Here is a 27,867-nt window from a genome sequence, read left to right on the forward strand (position 1 = left end):
TAACAGAGTGACCAAACACCTTTGCTGTCCACCTCTGAACTGGACCATGTTGTTTTCCAGATTTTAAATTTACCAGTCCCCATATCTCACATCCCTGCTAAAATATCTCCCTACGGGTATCAGCTCATATTCTAGACAGAGCAGCTGGTGAGAAAACATGATGCACCTGGAGACAAGATCACGTATTTGCGCAGAAGGCAGAAGGAGCCACATAGGGAGGTGGCTGTTGTCTCCTGCCACAATGTGTGTAAATACAATAGGGCTGTTTGGATTTGCATGACTGGGATCCAGAAGTTCACATGCCCATCCTGTGGAAGGCACTGCTCTGCCAGGCCAGCGGTAAAGCAGCAAGCTCATAGGGGACAGACAGAAAATGGATAGTCATGAAAAAAGAAAGGCAAAGAAAAAATAAAGAACTATAAGCCAAAAGACATGCTATTGGGGTTTTTTTTAGCATCTTGTGCAAGACATGAACATCAAGATGAATTGACTGACATTTTTTAATTGCAAAATAGATCTATCACACAACCTCTGGGTCTGGGATTTGCATGTAGCCCTGTTTGAAGCAGCAGTATGAGGCATGCTGTTCCTTTGCCAAAGACATAGATACTTATTTCTATTACTTACCGATTTTTTAACTTTTTAGTATACAGTTATGGCCTTAGGCTGGGAAAAATATTTATGCTCTTCTCTCCAGTGTATATATTTTCTAAGGACAACACCACTCTTATGCATATGCAAAAGTTCATGCTTTACATATTTACTTTCTTTATACAAAACAGTGTGCCTGCCACATCATGTACTGCTTTCACTTCTGTGCATATTCCCCCAAATTTATCATCTTCTCATATTTAGAATGTAATTCTCACTCAAATCACAAGCAGCCAGCTCTTCTTAATAACAGTTATTTCAGTGATAACAGCTAATTATGACATTTTAAAAGGCATACATTAATATTTCAGTAGGCTCAATGTTTTGAAATACTACTCAGGGCAACATCTTGGTGGTTTTTGTGGGGAAACCTAAGGATCCATTCAGCAAATAGGCAGTTAAAACATCCTTCAACATACAAACCCTTGCGAACAGTTTCTACAGTGTCTGCTCTTTGTCATTACCCACACGTTGGGGAAGAAAAAAAGCTTTAATGGATCACTTCTTAATGTAATTGAGTATATTTAACAACAGTATGCTTCAGAGTCCTAAAATTAGTCCTTTGCCTCAAGACAATGTATTCATCTAAATCCCTCTCTAAAACATTCTTATTCTGTAAATCTTATTAGCATTAATCTGCTAAAGTTAGGTGTGTTTTATAATTTTTTTTCAGATACCTGGAAAGCTTTGAGAGCTACTGCTCATTCAGCAGCTTATGGTTCCTTCTAGAGGTCCAATTCAACCTGGAAACCTTGAAGGGTTCATGCCACCTTTCCTTGGACATCCTCAATTCAACAGCACTATAGCAAAAAGAAAAAGTGGAGGATTTGTTGCAGGATGGCATTAGCAAGGGTGTGGTAAGAAGAGACAAAACTGAGACCGAAACCTAACTGTGTACTATAAATGCAAAGGAGAGAAGGGATAATTCACCTCTCTTTTATCACTACCCCGGTGCATTTTGTTCCAGAAACAAGAGGGACTTTTATCTGAAAGTCCTTGGATGACCGATCACATTTAAATTCAGCCTAAGCCTCTGCAGGCTGGAGTGAGGCCTGACCATGCTGTGAGGTAGAGCCAGCAGGGACCCCAAATATTTTCCAGCTCTAAAAAAGCATGGTCAGATTATTGTTTCAAAAGGAAGATTAACACCGCTCCAAACTGAAGTCAAATGCATGCACGAAAAGCCAGGAAAGGGGATTTCTGTTCCTCCCTGAGGTGCATGCACAGTCTTGGAAGAAAGAAGTAGCCACGTTTTCCTTTCAGGTTTATCTCACAGGCACGTGAAGGCACTTGGGGCTTCCCAAACCATCAATTAAATGCTGTGAGAATTTGCAAAAGTTAACGAGGGGAAGAGGGAGTTATTTGAGGATTTCTAAACCATTTTAAGCAGGAGCATGTTAAGGCCGGACATACATTTTTAAATTATCATATTTCAAGGTTCTAAAATCTTTGTCACAAGATCTCACTGCTAGGTTAAGTTTGGTCACAGAAAACAAGACAGCAGGGCTGCTGACTTTAACTTGGATTCAGAGAGAGTGGTGTTGCCTAAGCCTTGCTTCCCAAGCCAGGAAACATCTCCTGAGAAGAACCAGTAGGGCTAACACTCCAGCCCCTTCTCCCTCGGAGCTGCCATGTTGTAAAGGGTTTACAGCATTTTAGAGTGGCTTCTCCACTGCCCGTCCCGAGGGATGATCTTTCCCCACAGATCAGGGACATTACGGGGGGGGGAGTGCGCCAAGGGGAAAGCACAGGGGCTGGCAAGTTGGCTATTTCCATTAGAACCTAGGGCCACCACGAGGGGCTTCTCTCCTCTGCCTTTAACCACGCGCGGAGGTCTGTGCCGTGAGGGGCACAGCGGCTGGCACGGCCTGGACATAACTCACTCAGCCACGGGGCTCGGTTCAGAACTGGCTTACCCCAGGGATCGGCTTGAAGTGTGTCAGGGGAGGTTTAGGTTGGGTATTAGAAGAAGATTCTTCACCCAGAGGGTGGTTGGGCACTGGAACTGGCACCACAGGCAAGTGGTCACAGCACCACGGCACCAAGCCTGACAGAGTTCAAGAAGCAATGGGACAACGCTTTCAGCACATGGTGGTGGAGTATCCAGAGCTGGCAAACAGTTGGACTCGACGAACCTTGTGGGTCCCATCCAACACAGGATATTTTCTGATTCTGTGGCTTGGGCTGGCTGCCGCGCTCACCGCCTCCTGCCGAGGTCACACCACCTACAACCACCGCCCGACCGGGCCGATACACGGAGCGCCGAGGCTGAAACTTCGCCCCGGACCGGCAGGGCAGAGAAGGAAGAGCTGGGGCTGCAGCCGCCCCGCGGCGAATGGGCGGCGGCGGAAGCGCCCCAATACGGCGGCTGGAAATTGCCCGGCGGCGGCGGCCCCGCGCCACAGGCCCCTGAAGCCCCCGGCCCGTGGCAGCCCCGGGGCGAACCGCGGCGCTCCCCTCCCCGCTCCGGGGCGCTTTCCCCGGCCCAGCCCCGAAGCGCGCGCGTCGCCCCCATCCCCGGGTCCTTCAGCGTTCGCCAGTACAGTTCCCAAGCGCTTCCGCTCCCAGCGGGGCAGCCTGTCCGGGAGCGCCGGGTCCCACGGGGCTGGAACGGGGAGGAGGCGCCAGGGCGCTCCCGCCGGGCAGGGCCCCCTTTGCCCCGCCCCGCGGTCCCGGAGAGGTCCTCTCGCAAAGGGGAGGGAGCCACCCAGGCTGTCCCTGCCCGTCCTTCCTGCGCTGGGGCGGGGGAGCAGCGGGCCTCCCGGCGGGCGAGGGGGAGCCCGGGGAGCTCCTCCCGCGCGATCCCGGCAGCGGCAGCGGCAGGAAGGGCAGGGCGGGGGCGGGGGCTGTGCCTGTGGCGGGGGGGAGGTCCGCGGAGGAGGGGCCGCCGCCGCCGCCGCCGGGCGCAGCAGGCAGAGGGAAGGCAGAGAGCGGAGCTGCCGCCGCCGTTGCCGCCGCCGAGGGCCAGGGCCTTGGACGCGTCCGGCGAAGAGCGCAGGAGGAGAAGGAAGGGGAAGAGGGGGGAGCCAGCCGGCCCCTCTCGGAGGACGGGCCCGCATCCGCCTGGGGAAGGGCACAGGGAAGCGGAGGGGGAGTGAGCGGGCGCCGCCGCCGCCGCCGAGGAGACAAAGAAGCGGAGCCCGCCTGGGCTGGGAGCCTCCCCGCCGCCGCCGCCCGCCCCGCTCCGCTGCCCGCCGGCCGGTCGGAGGTGAGCGCGGCCGCGGGCGGGACTGGGATGGGGCCGGGGCGGGGGCTTGGGCCCGCCGCAAACTTGTGGCGGCCGCGGGGGACGACGCGAGGAAGGGGCGCCGGGAGCGGGGGAAAGGCGGGTGTCACCTGGGCGGCCGAGGCTCCGCGGCCGCCCCGCGCAGGAGGGGGCCGCTACCTGCCGGGGGTGGCACGGGGGGCCCGGAGCGGGAGGAGGTGTTTGTGTGCCACGTCCAGTTGCGGGGGGGCCTCGGGGGCGGCTCCTCCTCATCCTCCCGAGTTGCTGCTTGTGTGTGTGTGCGCGTGTGACAGCCGCCGCTTTGTGCCGCCCGGCTGGGGGGCAGCGCCGGGCCGGGACGCCAGCCCCCCGCACCCCTCGCGGGGCTCCGGTGAATGGAGGCGGCGTATCCGGCGGCCGCGGGGCAGCGCCGGGGGAAGGCGGGCAGCGCCTCCCGGCCGGAGCGCGGCGCAACCCGAAAGTTTCCCGAGCGGGAGCGCCGCCGCCCCGCACGGGGACCGCCGGGCGGCCGGGCACACCGGGCTGCGGCGGGGACATGGCTCTCGGCCCCCTCAGTTCGGTTTTCTTTCCGTCACCGACTTCCGACTGCAGTAGGGCTGAGGCCGGGGGTTTTCTCAAGGAGCGCGGTGCGCTGTGGCCTCGGTCGATGCCAGTGCAGGTAAAGGACATGAAGGTAAAATTACATCTCATGTACCGAGTGTTCAGTGAAGCGCATCCCCGCGTGTTTTGGGAAGAAGATTACTGAAGTTTGTAAGTCTTCTTGCTCTGTTTCAAGTTAAAAATGTGCCCAGGCTAACAGCTGCCCCTGGCTGGCGGGGTAGGCACTTTGGCCTATCTCCGATCAGGTTGTCAGGTCGGGATTCAGGTTTGTAATTCAGGTCTGACCTGCAGCTGGCTGGTCGTTGAGGGCTCTCGGCTTTAGTTCCTATGTTAATATCTTCCACTGCTTTTTAACAGTGAATGTGGCCTTCTGCGTGCATCAGGGTTATCCCGTGAATTCTACGTAGTATTTCACTCGGAACTGTCAATTTTTTTGTAAAACAGAGAGAAACCTTTTGTTATTTTAAAAGTTGACTGAAAGTCGGCAAGAATTTAATGCATTCTTCAGCTTGAACAGTGTTTCTTCCCGTGAAGCATTTTTGTTTCTGAGGAACATACTGCTGCTGTTCTAGCAGCTCAACGTGGGAGAATTAGACTTTTCTTTCATGAAATGCGGTAGTGGCCTTTTGTAAAAACAAATTTTCATGGCCTAACCATGCGTGGTTTGTATCATTGGGAGTTTGGACTGGTAACTTAATATGGAGGAATTTGAAAGGACTTACCGGGTAGGAGATTATGAAGAATTTCTGTTTGAAAGTACTTGTTTTGCCATTGCTTTTTAGGAATCTGAAGCAGTCAGCACCACAGATGATGTTAATGGTACTGTGTTTTCATTTTTAGGATTGTAATTTCTGATGTAATGTTGTTGCTTCTCTGAAATATTGATTTCACAACTCTGGAAATTGAAAGCCTCTGTCTCACCCCAGTGTGTTTAAGAAGTTAAGCAGATCGCTTTGTCTTTGTAACTGACTTTCTTCTTGTGACTTTGACAGAAGATGTCACTTTTGGGAACAGTGAATAAATGTAGCAATAGAAGGCACCTGTACCATGAAGATCAAGGCTGTAATTAGCAAATATTTTTATATAGGCCATGAAACAGATACAGATTCATTATAATGTTAGCTCTTATTGCTGTTGTTCTGTCTAAAGCAACATTCGTTGTTGCATTTGCTTCTTCCTTCTACTGCATTACATTTCTGACCGCTTTGTGGAAAAAAAAATTTGTACACAAAATCGCTTTTGCTGTATATTCCCAAAACTGACAGCAGAGTTAGCCCTTGATGGTCTGGACGATCTTTTTTATTACATCATGGCTACTGAACATATGATAAATTCAGAACTCCAGCCTTTGGCTTGTTGCTGTACAGAAAGGGAACTTCCCTCCCTTTACTTTCTTCTGATTTCCTGGCTAGCTGTCTGAAAGCTTAAGGGAGGGTGTTTGCTCTCTTCCATGTCACCTTCCATCTACTGTTGGCTGAAGAAGGTCAGGGGTGTCTGCTGCTTTTCCAGCCTTAGTTTTTTTGTGCCTTGTGTTGCTGTTGGTATGTTAATCCTTTGCAGCGCTCATGGCTTTCTCAATTGTAACTATAACAGTAGCCACTCGAAAAGTGATACCTAGATAGCTCTGTTTGCTGGTCGTAGTCTTGAGCAGCAGCAAAACTACCCAGAATATCTGCATTTTTCATGCTCCTTGAGCATAAAAGCTGCTTCCAGACTCATGGAGACAGGTGCTGTATCAATTTACTTGCCGCAGGTTTGAAATCAAAACCAAGGCATCTTTGAATGTAAAGGCAATGTTCTAGAGAGATATTTTCTGTTTGTATTGAGGGACTGATGGTTTCTAAGCTGTGGGTATTCCCAAACCCCACTCCCACTGTGTTTTGAGGAAGGAAGATTGCTGATGTGGATTTAATAGAGGTGTTTGAGGGAGTTTTTAGATAGCTGCAAACTGAAACCAGATGCTGCTGTGTTTCGGTTAGTTTAGTCAGCCTGCTGCTGGGTGCTCGTCGCTGGACACCCTGCTCCCCAAAAGTGGGTCATTGGCGAGACGGAGAGTTGGAGCACTCTGCAGGAGAGCTTTCTGCTTCTCATGAAATCGTAAACTTAAAGGTAGTATGCTTTGTCCTTGTATTTACTAAGTATACAGAAATGTTGTAGAACAATAGTTTCCAGGGAGTGAAAGTCAGGAATTCTCGCTAGTTCCTGAAGTGAACGATGTTTAGAGAGCTGGGATGGTGTTTGTAGTGTGGGAAATAGTATTGTTTTGCTGTGCTGAGGGGAAGAAAGGAGGCCTGCACTAATAATTTCACCTGTGCACATTGTCCGGTCTTTACTACATGAAATTCTGCTACACTTTTTGAGAAATGACTTTTCTGTTTGTTTTGCTTTGCAGATTTATGCATGTTGGCCCAGGAATCCAAAAGTTATTTCTGTTTTAAGATAGTTCCAGTTTAATTTTTTCCTGCAAATTAATTAGGCCCATTAGTTTTCTCATAATAACATAGTCAATGGTGTTCTGCCCAATTAAACTATTGTTCTGTTCAGTAGTGGGTAAAGTAATTCTTCCAAATGCTAAGTTTTTGTTGTTCTGGTTTTTTTTCCTTGAAGTAATCATTTTTCCCCATCATGAGAATTCTTAATTGTTTCATAAATGCTAATGACATGAGTAAGTTGAAAGTGCATTGAAACATGAAATATATATTTTTATATTCAATTAAGTATATGTGACGCAACAAATAAATTTTTCTTGCCATTAATGAAGGGAGTTCATATTTTAAACCCAGCATAAATAAAATCTGTGTGCAGTAAGGTGGCCTGACAGTGTACATTTTTAAGCTTTCATAGGGTGTTGCAAATTTTAAGAATTCAGATGTGGAGGAATAAATCTTGATTAGAGAATAGCAACACATTGCATGTTAAATTACTGCAGCTATACACAAAACTCTGGTGTCAGTAAAGTTTTAGAAATACTCATGCTATGAAAAGCATTTGTTAGAGTGGAAGCTCAGGTATGCTGGTATAGCCTTTATTTGTTCACAGTTGTAGAAAAGAAATTTGTGGCTTAGAGGCTTTTTTGCACTGTAGGTTTGCTATGCTGGTTTTGGTCCTGATCTCGTTAGCCAGTATTAACATGGTGACATGTAACTACTGTTGATTATTTGGTGGAGCAGGACAGAGTAATGAACATGGGACACTTGGCGGATCACTGAGTTCTCAAAAGTGTTCTTATACTTAAAATCGTGACAAAATCTCTTAAAATTGTGACAAAATACAAGTGCAAAACAAAATGCTGTGTAGGTGTGTTTTTACCTTACCAAGTTTTCCTTAACTCTTATCACTTACTGTATGCAGAGTACACACAACCATAGAAACAGATGTGAAAGCAGGTAGTGCTTTCACCACAGACAGAATATATTTCTATATCACAGATAGAATACAGCAGAAATTTTATTAGAAAAAAAATGTGGATGTAACATGTTTACAGAATCAGGTAGCACCTGTCTTAGGCAACCTCATTTTTTAAGTATTTTTAAAAAATTAATTAAATTAAATACAGTCTTTGTGTCAAATAAGATGTCTAATCAGAAAAAGAAATATAGTTAGGTAGCCTGTTGTGTTTCAGCAGTTGTGCTGTTTGGATAGATGGGGCATCAATAACCAAAAATAAATGAGCAGGCTTTCAGTTTATTACCTGTTTCATAGAAAGGCCGATTTTAACCTTATGAGCTGTTTGAAGTTTCTACATTCCAGAAATGATCAGAGTATTTATGGAGGCCTTAATAAAGAGAAGTGGCATGAATGTGAAAGCAGGTACTGAAGTTTATGGAGAAACTAGAGGCTCTTCCTGATGCGGTCCTCTGAGTCCGGGTCATGTCCTCTTACAGTGTGAGAAGCTGCTTTTAGCTGAGTGCTGTCTCTTGCCTGTCTTTCCCTACGGGTCACACTGGATCAGTTCTGTGCAAATACAGAGGAGCCATCAGACCCTGCAGGAGAACAGGAAGAGGGTTAACAGAGGAAGGTGCTTTTTGCTCATACTGGGGTGGATTATTGGTTCTGCTAGCAGTGCATAATTTAAAAAGTAAATGGTTTATTTTTAAGAATATAGAAGCAAGGTCTTGGAAAAAAATTGTCAATTTCACTTCAGATTCAACTATATTGTTTTTATTTATATTATTTTCAAAAGGTCATTAAACATGGTCTTACAGCCTTTCCTTCAAGATAAGATTAGATCCTTGCAAGGGTGAGAAGGTTTAGAAAGTAATGATGATATTTATTAAGCATATAAACTATAGATAAAATGTATTAGGATTTTCTAACTCATCCTTGTCAAATTTAAATTGGCTCAAATAATGCTTTTTTATACCAATTAAGTATTAGTTGACTATATAGCAAAATAAAACACTTCATTCTTTCAGTCCTTTCATAGGTTTGGGAGAGAAGAGGAACACTGTGTCCTTTTAAAACTTAGTCTGTATATGGAGAGTTAAACTGGTGTATTACTCTAAATTTTTTAGAGCATTCTGGACTAAGAAACGTTTCAAGGAACAGCAATACATGAAACCTCCTGTTTAGCAAAGCCTAGAGCTGATGCCAAAGAAGAGTCTCAAGCATTGATCATACTGACCTCTTGGTTTTAATGCAGTGAGAACACCCTCAGCATACCACGGCCGCAAGGTTTTTCCTCCCTGTTCTTACAATAGCAGCGTATCCATCACACTTGTTTTCTCCCACACGCGTTGTCTGTCGGACTTGGCTCCCAGTGCCATCCTGGGCCACTGCTGTTTCAGGGGAGCTGACTTCTTAGTTGACATCCTAATGATGTTTTGGATGAGCACAAGGAAAGTATTTTTCAACCTTTTAATGCAGAAGGAGAGATACGTGGTTCTATGATATGCTCTCGGGCTGAATTTTGATAGCTGTCATGACAACAAATGACACATTCATTTCCCTGAATGGATGGTGTCCTTCCAGACACACACAGAGTGTTATCAAATTTGACAGGTCTTGAATGATGGCATGTCAAGCATTCTGGATTCCACCACAGGTGACTTGGGCTGCTGCAAATGCACACTGCCACCTGGCTTAGCAAAACTTACCTGAGGCTTTTTCTTGGGTTTGAGTTTGGGATTTTTAAGTTTATTTTTACAAGTACCCTTTGAGTTTTCATTTTAGATAGATTTAATATTGGTTGAAAGTTTAGTTGGTAATTTTAGATTGAAAATTCATTTGTTAAATAGTAGAAGAGAAAGAGAGTTATTTGGACTTCATCCAAACACTTTAAAGATGTATGAGTTTTAAATGACTTCACTATTTTTAGTAATAATTTCAGCAAAATCAGAAGGATAGATTTTGAGTATTTGTTAGGTTGGAAATGTGCACTCTGTTCACTCATTTTTTACATTTTGTATTAGTGCTGTTAGTCAGTGATGGTGCAAACACTCCATGGTAGTTCAGCTGTAGAGGACAGGGCCAGGAGCTGACACCTGTGTAGATGAGCTGCAAACGGGGGCAGTCAGTGGCACAGATGGCTTATTTGGTTTATTTATAGGCTTGGCTGTTGTTTATATGTAGTGTTGCAAACTCAGTTGGCCAGGTGTTTCTGGTTTAACTGGACTGAAGAAGTCCTGTAAGTTGGGTAAAACCCTGTAAGTGCTGGGTTTTGTGTGTTTTGTATTAGAATGTTAAGCTGGATTACGGTCTGTCAGTATCTAGTGCTCTGGTAACTGACTCAAATGACCTGCAAACAGCAGTTTTTCATGCGTGATGGTGTATTCATTTATTTATACTTATGAATTACTTTTGTTAGCAATACTATCTGGCTATACATAAGTGTAACGTAAGTGAACTGATAACTGGTACCATTTAGGTGCTGAGAAGAAGGTACCGTGTTTGTGTCTTTAATTAGTCCTTCCTACCAGAACTTGGAATTTTGTCTATGTAGCTACTTTGGAAATGTAAGTTAAAACATAGCATTTTTTCCAGTGAGTATTGAAATTTTGTAGGAGTCCCTGCTATTTTTTCAGCTTTGTGGTTTTAATTAAGAATGTTTTTGCTCCGGTCATAAAAGAAGTTGGTTATGGTGTATCTTGTTTAATTGTGCTTTCTTTTAATCATTGCATGTTGAATGCAAAAAATGTAGGTGTCATTTATAGGTATAAAGATGGGTATTTTTGTATCAAAAAAAGAGTGAAGCCATTTAGAATATAAACATCCTGAGCTTTACCTTTCCCATCTTTCAGAAAAAAGATGAAAAATTGATGATCAATCTCCTTTCTTTGCATTTCAGGTCTGTAGGCAGTCTTTCTGCTAGTGCTGCAGGGATAATATAGAAATAATTATATTGTGGACTATTAATAAATTCACACTGTTTTGAATTCCATTTAATTCAAATAGAGAAAGAAATTAATGCTAATATCCCAAATAATTAATGCTATAATAAAGGCGCTGCCTTCCACTTGACACTAAATGACTTATGTTCTGTTATATCAAAATGCCTAAATCATTTTGAGCATTCAATATTAAAATTCTAGTTCATGAATATTAGAAATTTAATCAGATATCTCAGTAAGGACTGTGTGGATTGTATTGGGTTTAAACTCTAGTAATCACAAAGCTTGTGTTTAGTACAGGTATCAAAATATGACACATCATTTTTATGAGCTTTGAGGCTCATAAGGGATGCATGGGGAATCATAATGAACTGAAATGTTATAGACTTCCTATGACAGAAAACTGTTAGAGTCTGCATAATGTTGTTACCGTGACAATGTGTGTCTTCCTGGGTTAGTCTTGTCTGATAATACTCTGAGTTGTATTCTTTTAGGATCAGTTTCTGGTTTTGTTGCCAAGAGATTCTGGATGTTTATTTTATTTCGGTATTTCTTTCACCTCTCTGGAAGACACAATGTCGAGCTTTGCCGAAGTTTCATTCTTTGTTTTGTATCCCAACTTCTCCTTCCTATGGCCTTGTGCATGTGCTTTGTACCACTAGTGGTCCTGTTGGAGTGATCATCTCTTATTTACAAAGCACGAAGCTGAGCCATATGTACATCTTTCCCAAGACAAGGACCACTGTTACATTGCAGGTCAATTCTTTTTTAGTTACACATTCTTTATGTGTCACAACGTGCATATTGAATTATGGAACTTCTGCTGTAGTGTCACACAGCCAGCTTATTTTTAGAGACAGACTTTACGCCTATACATTGTTTATGCCATTACTTTTCCAGCAGTCCCATAAAGTCAGTGTGGCTCCTCATAGTTAAGGTTTGTTAATTGAACAGTAATACTGAGCTGTTATACAACAGGTGTGGGTCAGGCAGTGCTTGATATATGCCTGCTTAAGTTGATGAAAAAGGAAGTAGGAAGTTAGTCCCTTGGGGGAAACAAGGAATTAGTTAGTTTTGTGTTTTATTTACAAACATGGAAACCTAGAATTTAAAACAGACAACCAAAATTATTGAAAAAAAAAACCAAACCAAAACAAAACCTAAAATGTGATGCAAGAAAGGGTCTTAAATGCATTGAGGATTGTAATTCCTGTTTTGAAGGAATCAAGGTTTGAAAACAAGTATATTAATGCAGATCATGGAAATTCATAACTTTTAAAATGCTTTGCCCCCCCCCATGTTTTAACTGTATTAGGTTGTTTAATGGTGCAGCCAGACCTGATTTCAGTGTTCTGTTATAAAGGTCTTTTCAGCTTACCCTTGTGATTTTGTCTGTTCTGTTCTTTGATTTTTTTTTCCTTCTTTCTGGACAGATAATTTGAATGGTTAAGTAGCTGGTCATTTGGATTCCTTTGAGTTAATATAAGTGATATACTTGTGGTTACAAAAAGATACCATACATAACTGCAATCTGAATTAATGGCTATTGACTTACTCTTCTGCAGCAATGCCATACATACCATTACTGAGTGTACATAGCATTTGAAGCAGCTTGGTATTTAGTAGATTATACTGTTCTTGCTAATCAGGTAGTAAAATTTTGAATGCTTCATTCTTCAAAAGTAGCACTCCTGAATTTGATGTCAGTGAATCATGAATGCTGTTGAGTCAAGGTGGAGTTGTGCTAGAGAGGTCATTTTTCCAATGCCACTCCCTGGTCAGCTCTGCCTGCCTGTTGCCGACCTGAGTGGTAGCACCCCTTGGCTCTTTCTCCTGTGCCATTTTCTTCCCACAGGCTTTTTTGTATGTGAGAGGTGTGCCTAGTTTGCAGGATGTCATGCCTGATGTTAAACAGCTGTATTTTAGTGGATTTTTAAACTGTTGATACTATTGTTCTAAAATTGTGGCACCTACTGCATATCAAGAAGACCCCCACAAAACCCAACAACAATCAAAACTCCAAACCTCAATATTAATACTTGCACCTAATATCAATATAATTCATAGTTTTGGCAATTGTGTACGTGTACCTTTAGCTTTTCTTAGGGAAGTACCATTTTATTTTATGAATCTGTAAATTCTTAATTCAAGAAAACCTTTGATTCAGTTGGTGCATACCTTGATTTTTGTGCCATCTAAACTGATGGTGATCACCTGTGTCTTTGCTTTGTTGATCTTTTCCCTCCTCCTTTTCCATGCCATAGTATTTTGTAGATAGTTAGGATTGGTCATAGCCTTGATTGTGAGTAGACATGTTTTTGGGTTATCTGTAATCCATTCATATGGCAGAAATATTTAAGCAAAGAAAAGAAAAAGTTAGATAAAACTAGAAAAAAATGTATTCTACCTAGCATGATTACACACATTTGGCAATAAGATTTGACTGGAGCACTGCAGTTACATGATATGCAAAAGTAGAGTTGATAAGATTTCTGAAATGAGGATATGCTTGAACCCTTGCCTACAAGATGTCTGTATAATAGTTTTTAACTTCCTTCTTCTTTGAATATATTCTGGAATTGTGTTAGGGTATTGGGGTGGGCTGCCAGATGGGTCAGTCAATATATATCTTTCCTTAAATAAGAAGAAACATTATTGCATTGAGAAATGTAGCAAATTTTGCATTATTTTTCTAGATTTTTCAGTGGCACTGATTTGAAATACTGTAAATTTAGGCAGGCAAAAATGACGGTGTGTAACTGTTTTGCGGAGAAATCTGTTTTCCTGCAGCTGCTGTGTGCGACCGCTCATCCTGTGTTTTGCATCACGCAGCCCTTTGCTCTAATACCTCTATCAAAGCATCCAAATCTGCCTCCTTACCCCAGCTCCTTTCTGTTCCCTTTGCAGTGCGGGGTAGCAGCGGTCAGTGCCTCAGAAACCCACATCCTGTGGTTAATGCACTCTTCACAAGCAGCACAGAGGCTGTCAGGTAGCTGAATGGCGTCCAGCTGCTGTGTTATGAAGCCCTTTGTCTAATGATCTGCTATTAAAGTTCCCGGGGAGCCTATTACTCATGTATTCTTCATGCCGGAAGAGTCTTTCCATTAAATTAACAGCTGTGAATAGGATTTGGATGAAGATATTTTTGTTAGTGTTTTGTTGGCTCTAACTAAATATGTAGTTGCACACAGTCACTGAAATGAGGCTGTCTGTGCTTATGTCTGCTCAGGGTAGGAGAAAGTGTAGGGTGCTTTACAGGTTATTCTGTTGAATAGCATGTTCTTATTTTCTGCCTTCGTATGTGTACGCTTGCAACTTGGTATTTGGGAGTGATTAATTAAATTTCAACTTTGTGGCCCGAATTGGGGTAGGATTTACCAGTATGAACTGGCTAAGAGGAATTGTATAAAAATCACACTGTACTTTCCTTCACTATGCATCCTCCTCCTTCTGCTTGTCCACTCTTTATAGTATGGGAGAGCTGCCGTAGAGAGAATTGTGTGATGAGATTCAGCACTGGATTCCAGTGTCTTAGGGTGTTGGGAGAATGGTGGAAGCTATACTATTTCAGATTTTTCTGTTTTCCAGTAGTCTGGATATATTCTCCTTTTTTTTGTAATATTTCTTTAGAACATTGCTGTCCTGGAATGTCTATGTTGTTCTCTACAGAAATAAAATGTAGCCTGGGGTTTTCAGCTTGTAGATGTACTGTAACATACTTACTGACAGTTGCTGCTTCTGAGGACTTTATATATGCAACACTGATCTGAAACTTACGCATTTTAAGGGCAGGTAAAGGAAAGAGAGTTGGAAAATAGAAACCTTGAGTTCAGGAAGAGTTAGACAAAGGAAGTATGATTCACAGTTAGTAGCCTTAAATGTATATGTACATTTAAAAAAGTTTCATGTAGGCATACTTCCAAGATTGTTTTTTAAAGTAATTGTTTTGTGCTTATCAATTTTGCTGCTAAGAGGACATAATGCAGTTAGCTGAGTCATTGACCCTTGTAACCAACAATTTGTATATCTTCACCTTGTTTAGCTTCATACCAAGAAGCAGTAGAAATGTGATTTCTATATAAAATCACTAGGTGAATATACTTGTTCACAAAGGAAAGACTTAAATTTTTCTCCAGTATGTCTAATTTTTTATCATTATGTATGGACTTACAGAATGTGCTCAGCTGAGATTGATCACTGATGTGTGAAATGACCAAATTATAACAATGGAGGTTTTTCTGAGGTGGGTAATATATTTTCATATGTAGCTTCCAGCAATGACTTTAATACACTGAAGGCCACTTTCAATGCTTCTGTTATTGAAATGTAGTGCTCTGATCGTTTTTCTGCTGAACTTCAATTTAGGATTTCATCTGGAAAACATCCAAGGAAAAAAGCATCAAAGCAAAATAATAATTGTCTCAGAATGCAGGAAGATATTTAAGTATAGAATTAAAATAGGTAGCAAGAGCTTGAAAAAGTGCATTGGGCACCTTAAAGGCTAAATCTGTAAGTAAGAAAGGAAAAGACTGACATGTACCTTGATGTTGTAGTAGTTTGCTAACCTTGCATACAGGAAGTAAACTTTTGGATTCTTACTGTTTATAGCTTCGTTTCCCACCTTGAATCTGTTGGCTTTGCTTTACCTAAAGGATTGTTACCACTTTACTGATAGATTCTGAAGAACTATATTGCCTCTCACAGAGCCCGAATTAGTCCTCTGTTTCACTTCAAAGCCACCAGGTGAACTCTTCCAAATGTTTAATCAACTGAGTTATGATACTCAAGCCACTTATGAATGTGTTTAGTTAACTTTCTGAGGTTTAGACTTGGGTCTTTGTAAAGAAAAGCATATTTGGGAGGAAGAAAACTATGATTAAAATAAGTGTATGCACAGTTGAGAATTGGTTGTGGCTCTTTGATATTTTAGGTATGTCGGTGTAAGTGCTTTCTCTAGTTCTTCTGTCAGCGTAGTAATAGGTGTGGGAGGATGGTGGTGTGCATGAGACTTCAATAGCTGACAGCTTTTTTGCTTTCTACAGCTACAATTAAAAGTATCAGAAATGTTGAATTTCACACTGCTTTTATTGGAAGAATGATCAAAGAAGAAATGTAGTCTCTATTATCCAGGAACACCTCTGTGTATCATGCTGAAGTAATTCAGATTTTCCTTTCTTTACAGTAGGTCTGGACCTGTCAAACATAGATTTTGGTGGTTCTTGAATTGTTCTGGCAGCATCAGCAGATGGTTTCAATGCCATCTGCGAAATATATGGAAAGTTCTGTAAAGTGCTGATTTTCTAGGGTTTTGTTTGGTTTTACTATTCTTTGCACTAAATATTAAAATGTTCAGGAAATTTACTGTACTTTGTCTGCTGGACACAGTAAATCTTGCTGTTGCGTGTGGAAGCCACTTTGCATCCCACCCTCAGGCTTAGTGTACCTGAAAAACCTGGTTATTTGCTGTGGCGTGTGTTGGGGAGAGAGATCTGCTTGTCAGCCTAAGTATTAGCAGACATGGGGATTTTCTTCACCTCTTGTATTACAGAGGACTCTTCTGCTTGCTTTAGTTTCTACGTTGTCTTTTCAGCTCAGCCCACGCATTTTTCTTGCTTTTCTAGGAATAGCTTCCCTAGATGGCAACACCAGCGGCTGGCAGCTCTGTGCTAGTTATGCCTGGGGAAAAAGCCCTCTGCTTTCTCAAAGCCCTCTGCCTCTAGCAGCAATGAGCAGATACACTCATTGTTAGGAGATGTGAGTGGCAGGTATGTGGTAGTCTTGTCTCGGCATGGCTGAAACCCTCATCAGCTGGAGCATCTGAATGGATCCTGGTCTGGGATGAGCTTGATGGATTAGTGTAGTGGAAGTGTCTGTGCTATGTTACATATCCCAGTTGATGCTGTCATGAGTTGTTTTAGGTGGTTGCAAATACACTCTCCCAGATACGGTTTAAATGCTCTTGATTTTCCTCTTTATTCGTAGAGATGTTGCAGTAGGTCTGGATTGCACTCTGATAATAGAACCACCTGTATTTCCTTGCTATTTTTTTCCAAGTCACCTCTGAATACTTGGATAAATAGCACACATACACTGTCTCCAAAACAGGTGTTTATATGGAATACACAGGTGGAAAGTTTGTTACTTGAGTATATATATAGGATTCTCCCCTCTGGAGTAAGATTATTTTCCTGAGTTCTGTGTGTGTTTAAAAACATAGTATCACTCTTAAAGCAGTCTTGTCAACAGAGTTACTACTCTCTGTTAATTTTCATCTTTGGGGTAAAAAGATGTGTGTTAGGATAACTTAGTTTCAAGATGCAATAGGAGGTTTAAAGAGAGGAACTGTGTGTGCCTCCAAAAAGGTGAGTGATTCTGTCTCTCTGCAACTGCGGTTTCATCCTTGAAAGAAAAAAGCAAGGAGGAAAGTCGATGTGGTCTTGGAATGTTATTTGATTTCAGCTTGCTAGTCTGAGCTTTCTTTCTCAGAAAAGAAAGATCATTTAATCACAGGTTGCAAATAGTGGAAATTAGACATCCCTGGAAAGTAGAAATGCTAGTAGAAGGATGAAGTGGTTGATTTCTACCTACAGGATTCTCTCATTTTGGCAACAGCTAGATGTTTAGTTCAGCTCTGCCAATTTTTTTTTTTGAAATCTCACTCTAATTTGCTGAGCTTGGAGACTGTGTGATTATTTCAGCCAGCAGGAGAACCTTATTTCTTTTGTCAGGTTTTTTAAAAAAATCTGTTTGCTAATTCTTTGGCATTTTGTTTGCGGAGGGGGTTGATTTTTTTGAATGTTACTTCATCATGTGCACCATTAAACATTTTATGCAGGAATGAGAAGTAATTATTTCTTCTTCGGTTGTTTCACAATGGAATAGCCATAAAACCCTCGATCCTGATTCTCCTCTGTTCTGCAGCTTGTAAATCATTTACTTTGTGCTCCAAGGGCAATGTGTTTGTATAAATCTACTATTGATGTTGATGTGTCATTTCTACTTCAGTCTCACTTAAGGCAAGTGTAAATAACTTTTCAGAGTTGCAAAACAGTAGGGAAATAAGCCTCCACAAGCTAAGGCATCAGATTTATTTTCTGGGGCAAATGAAGAGGTTCTTTGAAGCCTGATCAAAGCCCAGGCTTTCCAGTTTTGCTTAGTATAAAGGTGGTGGCATTTGAGCAGAATTTGTTGGCTTCAGGAGTTTTGTTGTGTTGTTTTTTTGGTTTTTTTTTTCTTTTTTTATTAGGGCTTTATATCTCTGGAACTCATATTCAACATATTTCTGAAAATGGCAAGTGTAATGCCATATGGCATACCAGATTTCAAACCACTCTGAGGTGCATGTGTGAATTTTAGAGTGCCTGGAAGAAATGAATGAAAACCACATTCTCAACTTTATCTATTGCCGAGCACTGTAGGCAGAGGAACGGGAAGGCTTTGAAGTAAATTCTGCTCGAGGGATTGTGTGCTTATTTCTGAGCCACCATCCTAATGCAGCAAGGTGTAGATGTAATTTATGTTTCAAAATATGCACTAATTTCAGCAGGGCTGTCGGTTTATGTACTGCTTTGCTATTCTGGGAGACTGCAAGAAATACTGAGCATCTTTTTGCTACTGGCAACTGTTATCATTTTCAATTCTTCATTTCCAACCCTTTTGGTGCCTAAACTTCTCTTTCAGACTTTAATGCCTGAACTTAATTCTTAAATATTGTTGAACTGTTATTTCTGTATATGCTCTGCTTCCTTAAAAGGTTCTGTATTGATTATACTTTGAGTAGATTTCTTAAGCCTTTGTTGTTTAGTAAAAGCTGAGGAAGCATTACTGAAAGTATTTGTACCACGAGATATTTTTCATCCTGGAGACTTTACGTAAACTTTTTAAATGCAGAAAAGATGTTTGGGGAAGTTGTGTCAGGTTTGGGTTATAAAAAGCATCTCCTCCTTGCAGAGGCAAGCTATTAAGGTAGTTCCTTACAATCAGTTGTGTGATCAGCTCACACAATTCTGTGAATTTTCTTCAGAATCAAAGACAATTAATTTTGAAGTGGGTTTTTTTGTTGTTGTTGTGGTTTTTTTGGTGTTTTTTTGTGTTTTTGTTTTTTTTTTTTTTTTTTTTTTTTTTATGTAGAAAGAGGGAAGAAACGTACTTGTGAGATATCTAATTTGAGTGATTAATGTTTTGCCACAATAGTTGCTTAGCTGGTAGAATTTGGTAAAATTAATTCTTTCTTCCTCTAGCAATAAGAATGTTCACCAGGGAAATCACATTATGATACTAAATCCTTTCCCCAAAATTTTTCTTTTAAAAAATGTACGTTGATACAGTAATTGTTCATGAACACTCAATGCACAGCCTCATGCTCTTTGATTTGTGTGAAACCCTTAGGCTTTTCATAAGATTCTGAGTTTCCACTATGTTAGGTCATCTCTATGATTCAATTTAACTTGCTGTGTGCCAGTTAATTGCTGTTTCTGACCTTGTGTGTTCCAGTTGTTTCAAAAAGATGACGGCAAAAGAATGATCTTGCAGTGGTGTAAAGCAGCACTTTTACAGGCGTTTATGATTACGAACATTTCTGATGTTTTCATGCACACAGTGGAAAAATGCTTTCCTTCTTCCTAGAAGATACTGATTTGTCAGGTCTGTGTTATTTAATAAATCAGTTTGGTGAAGTTGCATGTCCTGATGAGTTGAGAAGCAGGAGGCTGTTGTTCTTGCCAGTGGTAGCAGGAGGGCCAGGAGCTGCCCTTGAGATCTCTGGCCCTCGGGGCAGCTCTCCCTGGTGGGAGGTCACAGTCAGGAGCCTGAACAGACACCAAGTGGGGGGTTTCTAATGCTGAGAGTATGTCCTCTTGGTGACAGTGGGCAACTACTGAAAAATTCATGGAGTTTTCAAGGAGGAGAAAATTCCTCCTTGAAAGGAAAATCACTTGAAAATCACTTCCTTTCTAGATGTTTTTTGGTGGTTTTTTCCCCCCTTGGTATGTGGTGTGTTTTCAAATTATCTTCCTCTTTCTGAGACAATGGACTTTTTTAAAAATTAATTTAAGCAAACTTTCTTAATACAAAATCTTAGTTCATGTAATAGGTATTCCACTCAAAGACTTCTGGAGTACAGAGATCCACACAATGGTAATAAGTCATTGTTCTTTGCTTTTGAAATTCTGTGAAACCATACATAGCACCAAGTATATATTCAATAAGAAGTTTTTATTTGAAATCAAGAATTTGGAATTTCTGAAATGCAATTTCTGTGTGTTTTGGTAGGAATAAAATAGAGGCCATTTTAGAGTTTTTAACTTTACCGCTTTATGCACAAACAATTTTGAAGCATTAGGTTTTGTGTCAGGATGGCAATACACTTCTCAAATTGCTGTCCATATAGAAACTGGTTTTGGAATGGTTTAAGAGGGATATTAGTACACTGTGAATTTGTTTGTTAGTCCTCTTTCTTCATACAATTCTTTCAAAACTCCTCTTCCAACTTTTCTAGAAATTCTGTGTATATTCATATCTTTAAAGAAACCTAGGTAAGAAACTCTTGGAAAAAATCACAAGATAGAACATGTAGTCAGCCATTTTAAGAAACCCTGTATGCCGAACTTTTCATCATGTGTCTCTGACTTCGATCAGAATTAGAAACAATCATCTCCTCAGTTCCTCCCTTTCTGAAAGACAGAATTTGTTGACGTTTTATTTTATCTTTCAGGATTAAAGTTTAAGCTGTCAAATATAAAACCCTAGCTAAAACCTGAGCTCTTTTGGTTTAATAGTCATTGCAGGTGATGTGTGTCTCTTTCATTGTGTATAAATGTTCTTAAATGTATTGTCTCTGAAATTTCAGTGTATCAAAAAAGTGTTTGTTCCAAGGCTATTACCAGCCAATCCTTTTTTTTTTTTTTTTTTTTAATCAAATTGTTCTGAATACTGTAATGATTGGTAGTTGGTTGTCATCAGTTGAAGTTAAAACTAAGCTCTGCATAGGTCTTCTTTGTGTATTTTTCCTTCCCTGTCTGTGAAGGGAATTGCTGATTGCTTAAAACCTTTCTGCATCTCTTTCAGTGTTCCTCTAACATTTTGGCTGTTCTTGTCTTGTTTCTTTGTCTGCTTTTTCACTGGTTGACCTTCTCATGTGAGTTATCTTTACTAGCCACTTACTAAAAAACTAGATCTGGTCTCCATATTCTTGTTTTGAAAACACCAGCGAAGAGCAATTCTGAAACAAAACTGTGATTGCATGCCCATCCAAGCTTTATTGCTTGGTAGATATTGCAGGTAATGGCACTAAGGAAGATATGATAGCCTGTGTTAGCAATCAAAATGTAGCCCTGGTAGATTTGTAGTCTCTTTTACGTGTTGGTACTGTTTGGAGAAGTCTGTAGACCTGAAGCAGAACTCTTGCTGCCCTTAGGCCATCAATTTACACATACTTCTGGTTCTGCAGGTTTTCTTTGAAATCATAGATGTGTGTGGTTGGCTTGTTTTGTTTTGGGTTGGTTTTTTTAGTGAAGAATTGTTTCATTACATTTGGTGGTAATTAGCCGGAGTCAGTCATTCAAGATGGGGGTGGGGATTCCTGCCTTGCTGAGAATCACAGAGATCTTGTGGTTCTGATTTTTGAGGATCCTGTGATCTCATACCATTTTTTGGTAAAGCTTCTGTATAGATACACAAGATGCCATTCAAAGTTTGTGGATATGTGTATTAGTCTAATAGCTTATTCTTTGGCTGATTAACATGTGCCAATAACTTCCCAAAGCTTGTGTTTAAGTTGGGATTATCTAGTCTTCTGCTCACCAGTGTGAGTTGTCTTCAAGTAGCAGGTCCCTGCAGTCCTCCTGCCTTTCTGCTCCAGGGAGAGCGCTGATAGGAAAGGAAGATGCCTGTGGGAACATGGAAAGGTTGGACAAAGAAACAGTAGTACCACCTTCCTTTGAGGTGATTCTTCCTTCAAGCTGTATTCAAACAGGAGGAATTTTTGCCCTGTGCCAGTTTGGAGTTTAGTTCTCAGACCTAAATTCTCATTTTGAAGGTCCCATCAGGTTGTATTCTGCAGAAAAGAGGACTCATGTTTCTGTGGTGAAGCCAGCTAGCTTTTTTAGGAGCAAAGCTAAAACTGGCTTCTGAAACACAAGCTAAGCAAAGTGTGTAACATTTGTCCTTAAAGTTTATAAGTGTGGCAATATCTACTTCAAAATTTTGTGGCATAGGTGTAGAACCCCATACTAGAAATATTGGTTAGTATGTCCTCTGAGGGGCTGCTCTTTTTTCTGTCTTCTGTTTCCTTTGTATCTCACAAAGTATTATGGTAATATATCTCTAAAAATTTTTTTAAAATTGCCCTGAGTTTTTGCTTTGGGTATTTTTTGAAATGTTGATTATTGATTGACTCTTCCTGAGCTTATTAATGCCTGTCATCAGCAGGAAACATAATAATTCTGATTGAAGGAAGTTGGCACATGTAAAGTTACTACAAGCTAGTAAAATGCAAGGTGAGAATAATTTTTTTTTTTGGCAAAGGAATGAATGAATGGTGTACCCCATTTATGGTGTCAGCACCAGTACTGAATGGTTCATCATGCTTTTAATCCTTGATATTGTTTTGTCATGCTAGGTTTATTTCTGATTCCTGGAACATCACCAAAATTTTGAATCCTGTTCACATGGCATGTCTGTTCCTGGGCTGATTTTTTTTTTTTTTTTTTTTTTGTTTCTGTTTGCCACCATATGTCAAATGCGCTAAGAATGTGAAGCTTGTTGTACTGCTTTCTTAAGGTACTTAGTGCTTCTAAAAATTCAGTAGTTATAATTTGAGCACTTGATACGTTCACAGTTTGTAGGTAGGTTCTAGTTTTGAAAATACTTAATTCTTACTGGAAGCAATATCACATTTGTGATATTGCTGATTTAAATGAAAGGTTGCTTTAACTAATTTTTTTAGATAAAAATCGTATGTATTCTTCTAGCAATTAACAGTGAGTTTTTGAGACTGTTGCACTTAGGGTTCATGTCATAGACTTTGTGTTCTGAAGCATGTGGGATGCTTGTGCTCTTTTGCAGTTAGAGATGTGAAACTTCCCTAATGGATCTGTTCTTGTTATAGGATCCATATTTGCTGTCATAGTTTACTGCAAGGACTGGTAAATTACAAAGAAAACCAATATAATTGAAATTGTGCAGAAAGGAGAGAAAATTGTTCTGCCTCCTTTAAAGTTAACCAGAATTTTCAAAATTATTTAAGTATACAAGTACAATTTAATGCTTTCAGATCTTTATTTGTTTAAAAAAAAACTCAGAGATGATACTCTTAGCTTCATTTTTAGGGAAAGATGTTCAGATCGTGAAGCCAGTGTCTTCGTATTTCTCTTAGCAAAGCTTTTGTTTCTGCAGGTCAATAAAGCCATTTTAAAGTGTGTGCGGAAAACCCCCTGAAAATACACCAGAAAAGCCCATGGGATTGAGTAACATGCATGGAGAAAGGCCTCCGCCTTTTGTTTCCTTTTGTCACAGAAAGGAAAAAAACCAAACAAACCCCAACCTCATGTTATTGTCTTTTAATCTCCCCTGCACTGAGAAAGCTCTGGCCCAGATCTTCCCATTTTAATTGTGGAATTAGGAGTACAAACCTTGAAATTACTTAATTACCTTCCCTCCCCCCATCAGCATCTCCTCTCTCAGTCTGGAATTTATCTGTTTCTCAGGTTATCAATAGGCATATAAAGGACCAAATTGTTACTAGAATTGTTTCATGAAATGACTGAAATATTTAAAAGTCTGTTCTTGAAACTTAGAGCCTTTCTGTACTAGAAACAAAACATTTGTCATGTGGGCTTGAAAGTGGACAAGCGTATGTTTTCTTGGGTTTTGGTTTTTAGCAACAGATCATGTGTTTAAATGGCATCGTGACATTTTGATTTCTAGCGTGCATGAGGAAGATGATTTAGTCAGGTTAGCTGTTGAGAAAGAGCTATTCAAGAAGGCTCTTGTGTACCCTTCAGAGAGAGCTTTGGCTGTTGTGACTGTCTACTGCAAATGAGGGATTTTTAATTTGTTTTCTTTCAGTTTTTTGTTCCCAAAAGAAAGGACAGACCTGGACATCTGTAAATGTTTGCGTTTGGGTAGTTGGATGAACTTGGGAAATACTGTATGAAGAGATAGACATTTGATTATTATATATCCATGAATAAAGTGCATGCACTGAAGTGCTGAAGTATTCAGAGCTTCTGAAAATTGTCTAAATTTACTTTGAAACATTTAGCAATGATAGTTTTTAAAATCCAGATAGGATTAGAGCTTATTTTTAAAAATTTCATCATCTTTTCAGTACCCTTCAGATTGGTGAGGTTTCGTTCTGATCTCCCCATCCTGTTTTCCAACATGAAGTAACCCTGTTGTTGAAAGGGTCCTTACCCAGGAACTCTTTAAAAAGCAACAGACAAACAAAATATAACAACCTCAAACAAGAAAATAAGAACTGGGACATCACTGGAGTAGATGTTGAGTTCACCTGGTGTTGTTATGGTTCGCCTTCTTGTTATGGTTTACTTGTGTTTGGAGCATTGGGACCAGGACAAACTTCTGTGCCACAAGCAGAAGGAACAGTTCGAGACCTATGAAATAGCAAACTGGGGATGGTGGGAAGAAGAGGCATTTCCCAAGTCTTTCTGAAATGCCTGGCAGAGAAAGGTAGGTCTAAATTTGCTTTCTTGTAAATGAAATTTTATTAAGCTGTGATTGCTATCTATGCCATCCTATAAAGATGGTTGAAAAATGTGCTGATTCTCATTTCATTCAGTTTATTGTCATACCGTATGGGATTTAAATGAGACCTAATGGAGTCGTAATTGGATTTGATTGGATTTGCAGTGCCTGTGTGACATGAAGTAGGATTCATGGTACTGTGCTCAGTCTGTTGTAGAGAGCAAATGCAAAAATTAAATCTCATACAAAACTGGAAACAGATTGATTGAATATATCCTTAAAAAAAAGGAAAGTTGAGGAAAATTGTAGCTGAAGAATTTCGTTCTAGGCTTTGTCAAAGTGCTTCTGGCAGGCTTAATGATGACTGTGTGATTCAGTTGGGAGATATTTTCAATTAAGTAAATCCTTTTATATATATATAAACTGTATATTTTCAGTATATTAACTGTATCATGTATGAAAATGCAATAATGTTGTTAGTTTAGAAGTTTAAAATTGTTGCTAAAATTATTATATCTGATGTTCTCTAACAGCAGAAAACATCTGGGTTACTGATTTGAATTTGGCGCAAGCTGATAATAACCAACATTACTGCCTTGCAAAGAGATGTCTGTGAATATCTCTGAAAAATGATTTTGAGATTAAGTGCTGTCAGAAAATGATAGCTGCTCTCCATTGGCACTGCTTTTAAATTAAGGCTATCTTGAGTTCTGGAGTGCTACCCTGCACTGGTGTATTAGGTGTTTCTTTGAATTTCTTTTTGAATTAGCTCTGTACTCTAGAATGTACCAGATTTTGACCAAATTTCTTGTTTTGAGACTTTTCTGAGTATTGCTAATGGCTGTATTCAGGAGAAAAACAGAAACAAAAAGTACTCACCTTCAATTGTATGAGTTTTGGTGTAAGAAGCATAGGCTTGGAATATGCAGTCCTAAATATAGCCACATTAATAATGAATGCTTTACTCTCTCCTGAATTTTATGCTGTTTTGATACCAGAGGCACTTCCGATATATATAAAATGAGTTATATCTTTACCACTGAAAATGTTCTGGACAGGTCAGGATTAGAAACTTTATCTAAACAAGTCTGCTATATTTTATTGTCATTTATTTATATTTAAAGGTTTATTCATCTACTCATAATAGAGATAAGGCTTTCTAGGTAGATTGTATTTACTAACCAATATATATTGCTCCAGATATTTGGCATGTGCAATTTTTTTCTTCAGTTTCATAGCAGTCTCTTGAATAGCTTCATTTAAAAAACAGATAAACTTTCATTTTAATATGCCTGCAAAGGAAGAAAAAAAATTTCATTATATTATTTCTTTGTTGAATTAAAATACTATTTCCCTTTCTTCTTGATCCTTATCTGTTCTAAAACCACAAATAAACAGAATTCTGTTGCAGGGTTAGTAAACTGAATTTGCCACATAATTAAGCAATAACATATACGCTTCCAAAGAAAAAGGGAAATCAGCAATTAAAATGGTTTAAGGAAAGCAGCAAGGAATCATACTCTTAAATTAAAATACCATTTGTCAATGAATACCATTTGTCAGAATGAGAGAGAGTATTATTTTCTTTTATGTAGACTTGAGGTATATTTATTTTGTGCTTCTGGGAAGTTGGCATGTTATACTACTGCTGTTAATGTTTTCTTGGGAAAAGAAATTTTGGAAAAACCAAAATGGTAATTGAGGATGAAGAGATAAGCAGAAATCTTCGTAATTACCTGAGTCAATGTGTCTTTTTTCAAAGAAGTGGACCTGGAAGCTATTATCTTGGGGGGCAAATTTGGACAAGGTAATTGGCTTTGACCTTTTGCCAGATGTCTAACAGCTCCTTTTCCCCTCTTGCTTGCATCCAGATAAATGTCATGCCTTTAGGTTTTTGTTCCCTTGTTCTGGTTTCAAGAGTGGAGCTGCTTATGTAGCTAATCTGCACTTAAAATTATTTCCACTTCTAACCCCAGTAGGACTCTCTTTTGGGGTATTCAGACAGAATTGACATCATTGGATTTCTGCCCAGATACTGTATTTAGATAGCTTTGGAGATGTCATTAATTTGACAGCTGCCATAGGAAATCTTTGTTTTGACTATTGTTACAGGGCCTGCAATGTTTCTATTGCATTTTCATTTGTAGTCTGCCACTGAATTGCTGTGATTAAAATGAGTAGAATAAGACACCATCAAATGTGTACAAGACATGAAAGGGAAATAATCAGGGCAAAAAACTCAGGAGATAGGCTGTTGCCAAATTTTATTTGGGTATGATGAGATTCTGGAATACCTAGTTATCTTCCAAACACCAGTAGCAGCACAGCCTGTGGCTAGAGTTGCTGTGTGCTATGGATAAAGCTGCGTTAACATTTCTCCTGTTGCCAACCTACAGCAAAATTTCTGTGTGCTTCAGTCAAAAACTGCTTCAGCTGCCTTTCTGATGGTTAACTTGGAAGAAAAACCAGTTTTTTTTGGGAACTCTGTTCTTGAGAAGTGGAGGTCCTAGTAACTCAGCTATTATTTTCAGAAGGAGATAATGATCTAAGGATCTTTGTCCTGCACAGTGAAGGTGGAGATTTTGGGGACTGCTGTTCTGCCATGTTTAAAGAGGATGGCCACTGTACCGTCTACTAAGTTGTGTAAGTGGCAGAACTACTTCCAAGTTCCACGTGTTTGTCTTCCAGTTCCCTTTGGCTCTTAGATGTGAACCTCTAGTTTGGTAGTTTTGTACTTGAACATTATGCAGGTTATTGCAACTTGAACTTTGTTTTTTATCACTTACACTATCAGAGGAGACCTAGAAAAACTTTAAATTTGAAATATCGGTTTTTCACAGCCTTTGATATACAAATAGACTGTGACAAAAATATCTTACTCCTCCCAAAGAAGATATTTTTCATCAGAGCATTTCTGAGTACTAACACCAAATATTATTTGAGCCTATTCTGATGTTAGTAAGGGATTTTGTGTAGAGTGGTCTCCCCCCACCTCAATTTTACTATTGCATTCTATTTATTCAAATTCTTCAGCCCTGTGCTTTTTGGCATTGTAAATGAAATACTGAGTTTCGGTAAACAGTAGATCTCTGCTCTTGTTTGTGGTGGTGGTTTAGAGCGGTTTCTTCAGCTTGCTCCCTCAGGTGAAGTCACTATATATTTCTTCACCTGAGGGCTGAGGGCCAGGATACCTGGACTTCTTTCTGCTGTCCTGTCTGAGTCAAGTGGCTTCTTCATGCTGACACTGCTTCAGATGCAGTTTGCCTTGAAAGAATAGGGCAGAGCTTGCAAAATCTTCAGTGTCAGATACTCTGCTTGGACAGTAATGCCTAGAGCATCCATATTCCTTGTGGCTGA

At 40.3% G+C, this 27,867-nt stretch overlaps 1 protein-coding gene across 2 annotated transcripts in view; it reads left to right on the top strand.

Annotated features, from left to right (window-relative positions):
• The first annotated feature begins 3,512 nt into the window (after positions 1-3,512).
• NCK2 (NCK adaptor protein 2) overlaps positions 3,513-27,867 on the top strand; it is an 84,898-nt gene continuing 60,543 nt past the window's right edge. For both annotated transcript variants that reach the window (XM_066313711.1, XM_066313712.1), the window contains exon 1: positions 3,513-3,859. The gene's annotated coding sequence lies outside the window, so the exon portion shown is untranslated. The remainder of the gene's footprint in view (positions 3,860-27,867) is intronic.

The sequence above is a fragment of the Sylvia atricapilla genome, chromosome 2 (assembly GCF_009819655.1).
Source record: "Sylvia atricapilla isolate bSylAtr1 chromosome 2, bSylAtr1.pri, whole genome shotgun sequence".
Taxonomy (NCBI): domain Eukaryota; kingdom Metazoa; phylum Chordata; class Aves; order Passeriformes; family Sylviidae; genus Sylvia; species Sylvia atricapilla.